Source organism: Bombina bombina, chromosome 2 (genome assembly GCF_027579735.1).
Source record: "Bombina bombina isolate aBomBom1 chromosome 2, aBomBom1.pri, whole genome shotgun sequence".
Taxonomy (NCBI): domain Eukaryota; kingdom Metazoa; phylum Chordata; class Amphibia; order Anura; family Bombinatoridae; genus Bombina; species Bombina bombina.
In genome coordinates, this window is record NC_069500.1 from 325,174,862 (window position 1) to 325,180,461 (window position 5,600).

Here is a 5,600-nt window from a genome sequence, read left to right on the forward strand (position 1 = left end):
AATCAGTGCTCACTCCTCAGTAAATTCACGTGCATGAGCTAAATGTTATCTATATAAAACACATGAACTAATGCCCTCTAGTAGTGGAAAACTGTCAAAATATATTTAGACTAGTCCTAAAGCCCGTTCACACAGGCCTTTTTTTGCAGTACAGCGGTCCCACCCCTTGCGCTCTCTCCCTCCCCCTCTCTTTTGCCCCCCTCTCTCCCCCCTCTCTCTCCCCCTCTCTCCCCCCCCCCTCTCTCTCTCTCTCCTCTCCCCCCCTCTCTCTCTCCCCCCCTCTTTCTCTCCCCCCTCTCTCTCTCCCCTCTCTCTCTCTCTCTCTCTCTCTCCCCCTCCTCTCTCTCACTCTCTCTCTCCCCCCTCTCCCCCCTCTCTCTCTCCCCCCTCTCTCTCTCCTCTCTCTCTCTCCCCCTCTCACCCCTCTCTCCCCCTCTCTCTCTCCCCCCCTCTCTATCTCTCTCCCCTCTCTCTATCTCTCTCCCCTCTCTATCTCTCCCCCCTCTCCCCTCTATCGCATGACCGCCCCAGGACACGCCCCCTTCATGACAGGCCATGCCCCCTTCACGGCCATTTACGCCCGGCCACGCCCCTGGCTCACGCCCGGCCACTCCCACTTCTACCGCAGATCAGCTAGGGACTCAAAGGCCAGGTGTGTTTATCCTCGTGCTGTCTCTACTGCGCATGACAGCTTTGGACAAACACACTTTGCCTTTTATTATATAGGATTAGAGGCATTCAAGGTCTAAGAAATTAGCATATGAACCTACTAGGTTTAGCTTTCAACTAAGAATACCAAAAGAACAAAGCAAAATTGGTGATATAAGTAAATTGGAAAGTTGTTTAAAATAACATGCCCTATTTATATCATTAACGTTTTTTTGGACTTGACTGTCCCTTTAAATTTCTGCTTTTCAAATAAAGATACCAAGATAACTAAGTAAAATTGATAATAGAAGTAAATTAGAACGTTGCTTAAAATTGCATGCTCTTTCTGAATAGTGAACAAAATGTGGGTTTAATATCCCTTTAAGAAGCACTGGCTTAGATAACACTGGCTTAAACTATGAAGTATGTACATAACTTAAATACAGACATCAGAATGTCCAATTATTGCAATTAAGCATTTGAACATATAAAATGTTAATTATAAAATTGCATTAGTTAATATGAAATTTTTAATAGTGCGTGTCATAAATTTATATTAATGGTTAAAGGGACGGTAAAGCCAAAATTAAACTTTCATGATTTAGATAGAACATGCAATGGGAACACCTTTCCCATTACTTCTACTACCTAATTTGCTTAATTCTTCTGGTATCTCTTGTTGAAAAGCATACCTAGGTAGACTCAAGAGCAGCAATGCACTGCTAAGATACAGCTGCTGATTGGTGGCTGCACATATATGCCACTTGTCGGTGGCAAACCTAATGTGTTCAGCTAGCTCCCCGTAGTGCATGTCTGCTCCTTCAACAACGGATACCAAGAGAATGATGCAAGTTTGATAATAGAGGTAAATTTATTTTTTTTTTTTTTATTGTATGCTCTGTCTGAATTACCAAATAAACAATTTAGGTTCCATGTCCCCTTAAAGGGACAGTCTAGGCCAAAATAAACTTTCATGATTCAGATAGAGCATGTAATTTTAAACAATTTTCCAATGTACTTTTATCACCAATTTTGCCTTGTTCTCTTGGTATTCTTAGTTGAAAGCTTAACATAGGAGGTTCATATGCTAATTTCTTAGACCTTGAAGCCCACCTCTTTTCAGATTGCATTTTAACAGTTTTTCACCACTAGAGGGTGCTAGTTCACGTATTTCATATAGATAACACTGTGCTCGTGCACGTGAAGTTATCTGGGAGCAGGCACTGATTGGCTCGTCTGCAAATCTGTCAAAAGAACTGAAAAAAGGGGCAGTTTGCAGAGGCTTAGATACAAGATAATCACAGAGGTTAAAAGTATATTATTATAACTGTGTTGGCTATGCAAAACTGGGGAATGGGTAATAAAGGGATTATCTATCTTTTAAAACAATAAAAATTCTGGTGTAGACTGTCCCTTTAAACTCTATAATCTATAAAAAGAGACACAAATGTATTCTATATGTTCCTATGGAGTGCAAGGCCCCATGGGTAGACATTCAGACACATGAGGAAGTTATCATCAATAGACATAAAAACAGCCATCATATTTTACTTTGTATTGACCACGTATATTGTGCTTATGCCCCTGGATAAAGACGTTAGCTTCAGCTGTTTTTGCTTATGTGTGAGCTGATGGTCCGTAGCCACTAACTTATGCAGATTGTGCAGTTCAGTTTGTCAGACACGGAATTTATATTATCAGAAAATAGATTTCAAAAACTGTTAAAAAATAAAGCTGCTATATAAGCAATTCTGTTTCTGTCTCAACTGTATAACATAATTCTTTGCCAGAAGGGATGTGGGCTGAGACAAGGAAATTAAAATACTGAATTTGTTTCCTTACAATTACATAAAAACATGGAAGGTGATACCATATTCAATCTGCTTGTCCTGTGCAGTTTTTCCCATTTGCTTTAATAATTTATGTGGGTGGTGGCTCCAACTGCAGTCTGTAAATGCTAAAGCATGTCAGAATATATCTATATCTTTGAGCAAATGTGAATCAATATACCAATTTGATAAAACATAGAAACATATTTTTACAGCAGACAAGTACCATTAAAGGGACAGTCTAGTAAAAATTAAACTTTCTTGATTCAGATAGGGCATGTAATTTTAAACATCTTTCCAATTTACTTTTATCATCAAATTTGTTTTGTTCTCTTGGTTTTCTTTATTGAAGGCTAAACCTAGTTTGGCTCATATGCTAATTTCTAAGCCCTTATATCAGTGCATTTTGACAGTTTTTCACAGTTAGACAGTGCTAGTTAATGTGTGTCATATAGATAATATTGTGCTCACTCCTGTGGAGTTATTTGAGAGTCACCACTGATTGGCTAAAATGCAAGTATGTCAAAAACAGAATTTATGCTTACCTGATAAATTACTTTCTCCAACGGTGTGTCCGGTCCACGGCGTCATCCTTACTTGTGGGATATTCTCTTCCCCAACAGGAAATGGCAAAGAGTCCCAGCAAAGCTGGTCACATGATCCCTCCTAGGCTCCGCCCACCCCAGTCATTCGACCGACGGACAGGAGGAAATATATATAGGAGAAACCATATGATACCGTGGTGACTGTAGTTAGAGAAAATAATTCATCAGACCTGATTAAAAAACCAGGGCGGGCCGTGGACCGGACACACCGTTGGAGAAAGTAATTTATCAGGTAAGCATAAATTCTGTTTTCTCCAACATTGGTGTGTCCGGTCCACGGCGTCATCCTTACTTGTGGGAACCAATACCAAAGCTTTAGGACACGGATGAAGGGAGGGAGCAAATCAGGTCACCTAAACGGAAGGAACCACAGCTTGCAAAACCTTTCTCCCCAAAATAGCCTCCGAAGAAGCAAAAGTATCAAATTTGTAAAATTTGGCAAAAGTGTGCAGTGAAGACCAAGTCGCTGCCTTACATATCTGGTCAGTCTCATAAGCCAATCGGATGATGCTTTTAAACCAAAAGGAAAGGGAGGTAGAAGTCGCTTTTTGACCTCTCCTTTTACCAGAATAAACAACAAACAAGGAAGATGTTTGTCTGAAATCTTTAGTAGCCTCTAAATAGAACTTTAGATCACGGACAACGTCCAAATTCTGTAACAAACGTTCCTTCTTTGAAACTGGATTCGGACACAAAGAAGGTACAACTATCTCCTGGTTAATATTTTTGTTAGAAACAACTTTAGGAAGAAAACCAGGCTTAGTACGCAAAACCACCTTATCTGCATGGAACACCAGATAAGGAGGAGAACACTGCAGAGCAGATAACTCTGAAACTCTTCTAGCAGAAGAAATTGCAACCAAAAACAAAACTTTCCAAGATAGTAACTTAATATCTATGGAATGTAAGGGTTCAAACGGAACCCCTTGAAGAACTGAAAGAACTAGATTTAGACTCCAGGGAGGAGTCAAAGGTCTGTAAACAGGCTTGATCCTAACCAGAGCCTGAACAAATGCTTGAACATCTGGCACAGCTGCCAGTCTTTTGTGTAGTAAGACAGATAAAGCAGAGATCTGTCCCTTTAGAGAACTTGCAGATAATTCTTTCTCCAAACCTTCTTGTAGAAAGGAGAGAATCTTAGGAATTTTTATCTTATTCCATGGGAATCCTTTGGATTCACACCAACAGATATATCTTTTCCATATTTTATGGTAAATCTTTCTAGTTACCGGTTTTCTGGCCTGAACCAGAGTATCTATCACAGAATCTGAAAACCCACGCTTTGATAGAATCAAGCGTTCAATCTCCAAGCCGTCAGTTGGAGGGAGACCAGATTTGGATGTTCGAATGGACCTTGAACAAGAAGGTCCTGTCTCAAAGGTAGCTTCCATGGTGGAACCGATGACATATTCACCAGGTCTGCATACCAAGTCCTGCGTGGCCACGCAGGAGCTATCAAGATCACCGAAGCCCTCTCCTGATTGATCCTGGCTACTAGCCTGGGAATGAGAGGAAACGGTGGGAATACATAAGCTAGGTTGAAAGTCCAAGGTGCTACTAGTGCATCTACTAGAGTCGCCTTGGGATCCCTGGATCTGGACCCGTAGCAAGGAACCTTGAAGTTCTGACGAGACGCCATCAGATCCATGTCTGGAATGCCCCATAATTGAGTTATTTGGGCAAAGATTTCCGGATGGAGTTCCCACTCCCCCGGATGAAATGTCTGACGACTCAGAAAATCCGCTTCCCAATTTTCCACTCCTGGGATGTGGATCGCAGACAAGTGGCAGGAGTGATCCTCCGCCCATTGAATTATTTTGGTCACTTCTTTCATCGCCAGGGAACTCTTTGTTCCCCCTTGATGATTGATATAAGCAACAGTCGTCATGTTGTCTGATTGGAACCTTATGAATTTGGCCTTTGCTAGTTGAGGCCAAGCTCTGAAAGCATTGAAAATCGCTCTCAGTTCCAGAATGTTTATCGGGAGAAGAGATTCTTCCCGAGACCATAGACCCTGAGCTTTCAGGGATTCCCAGACCGCACCCCAGCCCACTAGGCTGGCGTCGGTCGTGACAATGACCCACTCTGGCATGCGGAAGCTCATTCCCTGGGACAGATGGTCCAGGGTCAGCCACCAACGGAGTGAATCTCTGGTCTTTTGATCTACTTGAATCATTGGAGACAAGTCTGTATAATCCCCATTCCACTGTTTGAGCATGCACAGTTGTAATGGTCTTAGATGAATTCGTGCAAAAGGAACTATGTCCATTGTTGCAACCATCAATCCTATTACTTCCATGCACTGCGCTATGGAAGGACGAGGAACAGAATGAAGCACTTGACAAGAGCTTAGAAGTTTTGATTTTCTGACCTCTGTCAGAAAAATCCTCATTTCTAATGAATCTATTATTGTTCCCAAGAAGGGAACTCTTGTTGACGGGGACAGAGAACTCTTTTCTTTGTTCACCTTCCATCCGTGAGATGTGAGAAAGGCTAGAACGATGTCCGTATGAGCCTT